This window comes from Oculina patagonica, chromosome 1, assembly GCF_052425735.1.
Source record: "Oculina patagonica isolate OP01 chromosome 1, crgOcupat, whole genome shotgun sequence".
Lineage (NCBI taxonomy): Eukaryota > Metazoa > Cnidaria > Anthozoa > Scleractinia > Oculinidae > Oculina > Oculina patagonica.
Window position 1 is genome coordinate 34267600 of NC_135758.1, and position 9911 is coordinate 34277510.

At 37.1% G+C, this 9911-nt stretch overlaps 1 protein-coding gene across 1 annotated transcript in view; it reads left to right on the forward strand.

Moving 5' to 3' along the window:
* The first annotated feature begins 6600 nt into the window (after window positions 1-6600).
* LOC144665574 (lutropin-choriogonadotropic hormone receptor-like) overlaps window positions 6601-9911 on the forward strand; it is a 13873-nt gene continuing 10562 nt past the window's right edge. The window contains exon 1 of the mRNA XM_078526839.1: window positions 6601-6710. The gene's annotated coding sequence lies outside the window, so the exon portion shown is untranslated. The remainder of the gene's footprint in view (window positions 6711-9911) is intronic.

Below are 9911 nucleotides of genomic sequence, written 5' to 3' on the forward strand. Positions count from 1 at the left end.
GGTAGGTTTTGTCACTTCTTAACTTAGCTAAATAGAGCCCGGTGTCGTCATGATGGAAAAACGATTCAAGCCTTAATTTAGTGATGAACTTGCATCGGCCATTTTATCTTGAATTCGTTTTTTAAAAGTCATGAATAAGTATGGTAACAAAACTTACACAAGCAGCTGTTAGCTGCAATATTAGGAAAGGTCACTCTGTAAACCGTAAAAATTGCAAAGCCTCTAATGTTCTCGTTATAATAAAAGTAACCGCAGCTGTTGATGTATTGTAAAGATGACAATCAGTTCATCATGAAAGTGAAAACTCTCTCAAGCGCGCTTCACTTTGGTTGATATATTGCACCACAAAAAGAGCCTAATGAAGGCTAGGGAAAGATTTTTTAAGATTAACATATTTTTTCAATCGAAATAACACATCAGGATTTTCAGTTAATGTCGTTTTGAATTCAGCAGCTGCATGGAGGGCAAAAAATAATTTTGCGTTTTTCAAATTTTGAACGCTTTATTCGTCCACGAGTTCTATACGTTCGACTTTAAAAAAATATAATTTTCTTGAGTAAAAACCTATCGAGGTAAGCCCTTCAAAGACTTCAAGTTTTCTCAATTTCTGGCGTTTTCCGAGCGCGAAAGAGCCAAGAAAACAAATGTTCTTAGGGAGGAGTTGATGGAAATGTGTTTACTTAAGTTAATGGAAAGTCAGTTACAGCAATGTGTTATCGTGATTTGGGTAGTATAATCAGTAAAATAATTAAAAACCCCAAAATGTATTTCCCTTTTAGCGTTAATTTTAATTGTCCCTTCGTTGCAGTTTCTCAAGCTAAAGGTACAAATTGCCACTGTTGTCATTTCATCAGTGTGAATTCTGTGACTTTCAAAATACTCTGTACAAAAGTTTATGCACGGTGAAATATTTTACACTTGTTTTAGATAGGCAATGCGTTTACGCGCTACCGACAAAAATTTGCAAAAAAATTCTCTGTTTGCAAAGCCGAGTCATAGACTTTCATATATAGAGGTTGTTAAGTACCATTGGCGAATTCATTTGTCGGGAAACTTACACGGTACTAAATGACGTTTGGAGTGATGCTTAATCAACTAGACTTAACTGGTCGACAATAACTATAAGTCCGTAATGAATTTATCACAAAATGTCGTCTTGACACTGTTCCACCGACTGTCAGAAGATAATAAAAGAAGATTAATATAATTATTTATAGAGCTTTATAGAGATGCACCATTTAGACCATTTAGACTTGGTCGGAGCGTAGCACGAATCATGCAAAATCGCTTGGAAAAAAGGGAGAAGCCACGAGCCAAGTGGCCCACACGCCGGAGCATCCCGGTCCGGCAGCGGCAGGAACACCCCCGAAGGGAGCAGTCCAGAGGGCCCCCAGAGTCGCCGGACCAAACACCGGGGGAGAGAGGACAGAGAGAGGCGCCCAAGAACACACACAGGACCCCGGCCGGGGCCGAACCGGACCGCCGACCGGAGCCGGCGCACAACCAAGGCCACCGCGCCCGAAAAAAATCGCTTGGAAGAGCGACAAAAAATTCAATTGGTTATTTACAAAGAGCGTAGTTTGTTGCACTGAAAGGCCGGTTAACCGATAAAATTATTTTCCCAGAAAACCATTTCAAGATACAGTATGCCGGCGATTTATTCATGTAATATTTAAGGCACTCGGCCATTTAAGCCGATTTGTCGAAAATGACTACCCTATTGTGTAAAGCATGTCAAAACAGCATCTCAAATCGTCAAAACGACACCTCGTTGCAGGGCTTTCCTATTGAACTGGGAACTTTAAATATTAATCGATAATGGTCATAAGCCCAGTAAGTGCAGTCAAAAACACCTATAAGGCCTCTCCTTTAATTTGTCGGACGTCTTCATAGCTAAACCTATCGGTTTCACATAAGGTAGCATAAGGTTATAAAACTGAGAATATAACTTACGACTGTCACCAAAACACGTGGGCTTTTGACTGCTATAGATGAAATTGTCATCGGTTGGATCCTTAACGCTTAATTAAATGCCCATTGAGACCATCCGTTGACGTTAATGAAAAAGTGTTCATGTTTGGCTTGACAGTTTTATTTTCTTAGCTATGGTTTACACGGGACAGTGTACTCATGTCAAAATAAAAGCTTGCCCCTGACCTTATTAACTGTCTAGGACTGTTCTACCAAGGTACACAAATGTCTTCTATCTTATCTTTGGTGATAATTTTGAGTGATTCGTTTGTAGCCGTAATTGGTAGTTTAAATTTGTTTCTTTTCATATCTTGTTTTTGGGCAGATGAACGTCTATTCCTTTGTCTCACGATGGATTCACTTTGAGGTGTTGATCGCGAAGTTTCGACTGCAATACTGCAAGTATCATGATCAGGCGATAAGATCAATTGTTAACGTAAATTTATCGTTTAATTTTGCTGAACTCGTGAATAAAAGCCACCGACAAAGAAAAAGCAAGAGAAAAACCTTCGAAAGGATATCAAATGATGCAAAGGACAGCTCAATATTCCAAGCTTCAACTAGAAAGCTAAAATGCCATTATCGGTTTACAGCATTTTTATTTCTCAAGATAATGTTACATAAACATATAATAAAAAAAGTATATGAAGTGTAGTAAATTAAATTTTTGCCGCAGAACAATTTTTAATTACAAAACTCTACGCTTTATAAATGTCGACCAAACGAACTGTAAGTATATTAGTAAATATACATAGATAGATATTAAATTGCTTGATGAATGATAATTTTTTTTCTCATTTTCGTAATCCGATTTCTGTATTACTGTCTTACTAAACCTGGGCAACGGGGTGATCGGTTCAGATACATTTTCAGTGCAAGTACTGACATCAAATACCGTGTTGTTTTAGAAAACTACGAATAGGGCCTAGCCCCAAAATAAAGATTTGGTAGAACTGAGGTAGGTTTTTTGGGGGGCGGGGCGGCGAGCGGCGCGCACGGGGCGGAGCGGGGGGGCAGCGAGCGGGGGCGGGGGGGGCGCGGGGCCCCGACAATTGATGATAAAGAATTTACAGTTTCAATGCAAGCAATGTGTTGATATTAAAATAATATGATTAAGGTAAACTTGGTTTGAAAAGACTGTTAAAAGGGCTCCATTAAGGTCATCATGATACAAGTGTCGTCATCATGTCAGGTGGCACACTGGGACATTGCTATCACATCCATCGTTTTTTACACCTTATTCCAAAATGGCGGAAAATACATTATTCTTGTGTGTAGTAAATAAAATGATGGTAAATTTTAAGCTCGGTGATAAATTATGGAGATGAACCACGAGTTGGTTAGATCGCCCAACCGGTATCTGGAAGGCCATGGGTTCGATTCCCGTCTGGGACTCTGAAGTTTTCTTTGTCCCGTGCTCTTTTCATTGTAAAAAAACATCTTCATTTCATCTTTTGTCTACATTGACCTCAATGGCCTCGTTTTTTAAAACGAGGCCATTGAGGTCAAAGCCAAAGATTCGTTTGAATTCTGCAGATGTGATCGACTAGGCCATGAGGGCCAATTAACATGAAGACAAAAGAATAATGTATTTTCCGCCATTTTGGAATAAGGTGTATGCATCCCCAAGAATAGGTCAGCTAGTGTCTCTGGAATGCCAAACCTAACCGCAGTGTACAGTTGAAGCTCTCCCTGCGACCACTTTCATAAGCAACCAGCTCTAGGTACGACCACCATTGTAATACCCCGTTACAGTTGTCAATCAAGCCCTGTAATAAAATGCTCTCGAAAGCGACCGAAGCCACCTATGGGAATCCCCAATTGGTCTTTTCCTTTGTTTTTCATATTAGCTCTCATAAAGGACCACTCAAAGATGGTCAGCACTTAAATAAATAGTACTTGATTGCATTGCCTTGTAATGTCAGTTGATAAAGAACCGAATTTAAGTTTGAGATGATTTACGGCTGTAGAACTGAGAGCGTTATACACTGAGACTGCGTTAGAAAGTTTTCTAATAAAGCGAGCAGTCACCATTGTTTCAGCGTGGGAGTCGTTTACAAGACCACAGGTTCTGGTATAAAACGCCCAGCCTTAAAGCTGCGACTACGTTTTCAAATTCCTGAGGTGTTCGTTCAAATCCACCCATCCGACCCATTTATATATCTAAGGGGGCCTGTAGACTCAATTAATATAGATCGATTTATATAGTTTAACTCTATACACGTTATTACAAATGATACTTTTAGCTAATTCTTGTAAAACTATTTGACTATTTTGTCGATTTTGTTTTATATGGGAGAAAGGTTGTCTCGGTGTGAGCGTGTGAGCATGTGAATCTAAGGCCCCGTCCACACTGTTGAATCCGAATAAATTTGAAAAAGCATCTTTCCGGTTTGGCCAACCGTCCACACTTAAACGGCGTTTTCGAACACCAAAAAGGGAGCTTTTCGAAAACGCTCTACGTAGTGGAGTAATCTGAAAACAGTTGGTGGTGTGCACGGCCGAAAACGGAGCTTTTTGAAAACGCCAAAGACACAAAGTCGAATTTAACGTGGGCGCAAGTGCTGGAAAGAATGTTATCAGTTTTCTGGGCAAAAATGCAGTTTTAAAATTTATCCCGGCAGATCGATGTGAACGAAAAGGTGAAACAATTCATCTGCTTTTGGCTAAAACATGCCGTTTTCAAATTTGTGCAGACTACTGTGGAGGAGGCAAAAATATCACAATTTTATTTTTGTTTTTACCTATTTCAACATCAAATGCTATATATGAATTATATTTTCCATTTCGTTAGCCAGGATTATTTCAATCAAGGCGAAATATCTTTAAAAACGTGCGTACTGTATCGATCAAAATGAAATCCGAAGACTGAATCGCAAAAATTCGACTTTTTGCAACAAAATTTTCATCGTATCATCGTAAACATTAACTTTCAAAACTTTCCACGAAACATAAGGCTGACACCGGCTGACAAACAAAAGCTTCCGTTTTTTCGCCGATTCTATCTTATTGTTCCTTTTTCGCACTTTGCACGCCCAGCTTTCCGCTTCCACTCTAACTGCCATTATAGCCATTGTTTTAGTGGGACTTATAAATTTTGTATGCAAAAGATTGTTTGGTAGATATGAAACTTGTCACGTTTTTTCTTTTGATTGGTAATTTAAAAAATTAATGTACCCCATTAGCTTTAAATCCCAGAGGCAAAGATACTTAGTTAAATTTATTGTCTTTCTTTTTTACTTTTCTTTTTTAAGTGAAAAAGTTCGATCAATCATTTGACATATTGGCAAAAGTATAGTCTTTTTTATCTTTTCTATACATATTCTTGATATATCAGTCAAGCATTTCCTTGCTCGAATTTTCGTTCAGTTTAAATCTACTGAACAAAAAAACAAGAGAACATTTCTTTTATTGCACACAAAATCATCAGTTTACTATTTGCATTCTCTGCCTCGACTGTCCAATTGTCTTTCCCATTTGCGAGCTACAATGCAAAAAAGCCGACGGTGATGGTTTAGAACATATTCTTCCCCTCTAGAAATGGTTTTGGTTTTAGCTTCATGGTTCTCAAATGATACTCATGGTTCAGTGTTTTCTATTCGACAGTCGCAAAATTTCAGTGTTTATCAACGTTTTACGACGGTTTATTAACACATATTGAATGACGGTGCATCTTGGGCTTAAAGTAAGGGTATGTTATCAGCCGGGAGAAATGGCCTTGCGCTCTCGATTTGAACTTCCCAGAAATCACCCTTTTTGGAAAAAGATCAAAGACCAAACTCAGGCTGGAAGACGATCCCTCTAGCGGAGAGTCCTATTTAATTTTAACGCAAATGTTTATGCACGTTTAGACTTTTTCTTGAATTGTAAAATTTTTAATTAACAGGTTTCCGATTCCTCTTGAAAGTGAACTTCAACTAAGAAAATTAAAAATATCCCATTGGGGGACAGGAAGCTGACCAACGATTTTTGTATGAGTGGGTTTTTTTTATTATTCATGATTATTGAAAGAAGGTTGTGGCATTACATGACTGCATAGCATTTCGTAGTATTACTATATACCTGTTGTGTAGATATTCAAGCTACTAACCTGACCCAATAAACTGGGCTGTAGTAGGAGCCTGAACGCCACTTAGACTATTGCAACAAAGCTTGAGAGCATATGTTAGGTGTTAGGTGCATTAAACAGATACCGATCAGAATATAAATGAATTTTTTTATACTTTAGGTTGGTCTTGGTTAGTTCATATTGTAACTACACTCAGATTATTAAAAAAAGAACTTTTTTTACTGATTCCTGGCAGAAATAGAAAGCACAGTGCAAACTTAAATAAATATTTTTATGTAAAAAGAGCTCTTTTTGACAATTTGAGGCGTTAAAAGCCCTCCTAAAGCCGTTGGCTATATGCATAATGAATATTTACTTACTTTTAGCAAATAAAACAAGTAAATGAATAGTTTAGCAGCCAATCGGCTGACGGCATAATCATAACTTATTCAGCTGCAAATGAACTTAAGATCGATAGAAACATTAACACCGAAGGAAGTATCATTTCAAATTTAACTTGTGAAACATTTTTAATTTTTGTTTACTGTACCTCGACCGGCCTACAAATAAGCACGTTTCAACATCTCTCTTCAAGAAAGTTAAAAGTTGGTTTTTCTCACTTCGAGGTATATCTAGAAGGTAGCTTGACCAACAAGACAAAACTTGAAATTTGAAGGCGACGTTTCAAAAGGTAAGAGCTTTAGTACTAAGTCTGCCAGATTATTTAATTTATATTCTTAACGACCTCTATACTGGAAAGTATTGAAAGTTCTATGTGCACTATGCCGTTTTGCTTACTTAGAATTTCAAATGCCATTATATTATCACAACTTTCCTTTGCCTGTACGGCGGTCCGAAAAAAACGATTCGTTGAAATGCAAAAATAGAATAAGTGAAAATGACAATATGTCAGGAATCTAAAGAAGCAAAACATAAAAGAGTGTCAACCAAGAGAACAACCCGAGCAAGGATATAATATAATTTGGCATACACAATATTTTCCCTTACATTTCATGTCAGCGTTTTTCTACCATTTCTGTACAGAAGTATATAAAATTGTTGTGAGCAAAGCAAAACATATCTTTCCTTGTGTGAGGTTTGAATTGTTGATTGGATAAGATCCGACGTTTTCCCCATGATGTGGCAATTTTGTTTTCATGCATGATAATTTTTATCAAGGCGTTAAATCTAACATTGAGTGATATATCTTTTAAGAACGCTGCTGTCAATTGTTGAACTATTCTATTCATGAAATGATAAGAATCACAGTCATTAGCTAGAATCCCGGTTAACATCGATTCTGCAGAGGAGAACTCGACAAATGACAATAATTTATTTGAGGCGAGAATAACTAACAATAGTAATATAAGGACACAAATTAATTTTATGGGCAAACTCCTAATTGACGAGTTCTAGGTTGCTTGAAACTTATGTTTCTTCTAAATTCCTTGGGAAAAAAATCAGTTTGCAAAACTTGAACTGCAGCAGGGAATTCTTTTCAGAAATGGCTTTTTGCAAATAAGTCAGAAACCATAAACCTTTTTTTAATTTCTAAATCGAGGGTCGCGTTTCCTCACTGCTATCATTAGAGTATTAAATAAATACCTAGTGACAGAATCCCACCCACTAACTGACAACGTTTATTTTTTAATTTTGAATGGTATAAAGGGACGGACATGAGTAAAATTATTTGCGTAACTGTTGCTATAAGTTAATAAAATAAAAGTAAATTATTTCTACTGGACGTGTTACCTGTCAAATTTGTATTTACATGTGAATTGACCGAATTGGGGGTGGTATTTATTTGAAAGTCAAACTAATATATAACCTGTGTTTACTGAATTGAAAACGGCGTCTATATAATTTATTATTATGATAAACAAGACCTTTTTTAATTATACATGTAACGGCAAACGTTAAGTCATTAATATTTAAAAAGCTCGCCGAATAACAATGTAAAAGCATAACTTTTTTCACTATTTTCGTTTTTAGCCCGTAAACGTAGAAACAACTTGTGGCAAATTTGGTTTCTAGTAGGGTGTAAAATTGTTCAATAATTTTATTTAAACCTAATATTTACTATTTTTAAGCTTTGCCATCGCCACGTAACAATTTGCCCATTCAAGTCCTTGCCTGAGATTTCAATCGAAATTCTTCTCTCCTCACATACACAAAAGAAATCGCTTCAACGTAGAAATTCATTTGTAAAATTGAATCAAACAATTTGGAAATAGCTTGACTGATGCACAAGTGCACGCATAAGATTACAGTTATTTCGTGACATAAATGGAACAACACCCCAGCATTTTCGCTATGTTACCCTAATAATTCGCAAATTTATTGTTAATTTTATCTCTAAATCTGCAGAGGCGGCGGAGCGTTTTGGAACGTGGGGGGCGGCTAAGACTTTCCCAGAAATACACGGCAGGTTTTCATATTTGGAGCAACTTTTTATTTTTTTACTGAAAATTTCTGAAGATTCTCCGATTGTTGTTCGAAGGCCATACGAACTTTTCAGAAGATAAAAGAAGTTTTCCGAAGACTTTCAAGGAAGTTTCGAAGATGTTTGAACTCACTCACGAAACGGAATATCATGACAAACCAATTTACGCTGCACTGGCGATATTTTTTGGCACCAAAGTTTTTTTTTTTGGGGGGGGGAGCTACAGCCCCCCTGCTCCCCCCCCAACCCTGCTTTGCCGCCTATGATTTGCATCAATAAAATAATAATGCTTGTGGTTAATAATTTCAGTTTCTATCTTGCCTGTTACAGTTTGAGTCCAATTTGCATAATTGACACAACTAGCATGGGGCCACTTACTCTAACGACAACTTTCACTCACGGCAGAATAAAACTTGTGCACTACAAGGCTATTCAACTGAGTTTAAAAGGCTTTTCTAGTTTGCACTGATAACATCCTTTAGTGGATAAAACGTTTCCCTTATAAGAAAAAAAGACATTTAATAATTTGATTAACGTTTCTTCTAGCCTTCAGTTTCGATTTCATAATTATTTCTATTCTCAATCTTGATAGCGACGATGTGTCGAAATTTGACTAAAGAAAAACGGTTACACGCAATGACTAAAGGCAGTTTAATTAACGATAGAACTAACGATACTGAGATCATATGCTTTCGTCAATACTTATCCTGACTCGTTTTAGTGGAATTGATTACGCAGCGAAAAGAAATTATGAAATGATAAATTTTAATTTTTTTCTCAGCATGATGTTAAGCCTAATTTCAGTCCATGAATACAAAAAGGAATGTCAGAGTATTTTCTCACACATGTAGGTGAATAGATAAGTATAAAAGTGGTTACAATACACTTGGTAATGGCTGCAGAAATTTCACATTCATTAAAATCCACTAATTGAGTTGCTACCAATCTGAATAGTTCATGTTTTTGGAATAAGTATTTTGGCAAGGAGATTGACGAAGGATTTCAATTTAAACAATAAATTGAGTTTTCTTGACAAAAGTCAGTTTCAAGTGAGTAAAAGCGTTGTATTCTATTAACCGGCTTCTTCCCATTGCAGTTCTAGACTAGTATTGATAGGTTATCTGTCACTGTATTGAAGTTACTTTATTGCGTTTATATCTAAGGCGGTATCTTTCAGTTAGGTCCCTATAAAGCGGCCTTGGCAAACTCGAGTTGGTGTGTGTGAACGACGCAGCAGCGGCAAACAAGTTGGCCAACTGCTGGCGACAAAACAGAACCTGTCTCTATTCTCACCAACAGTTTGCCAACTTGTTTGCCAACTGTTGTTGTGTCGTTCACACACACCAACTTGAGTTTGCCAACACGAGTTTGCCAACTTTAGTTTGACGTGTGAAGGCCGCTTTAGCAGGTGCTCTGCCAGCTTTCTCTTGAAATACCTCATCGAAATAA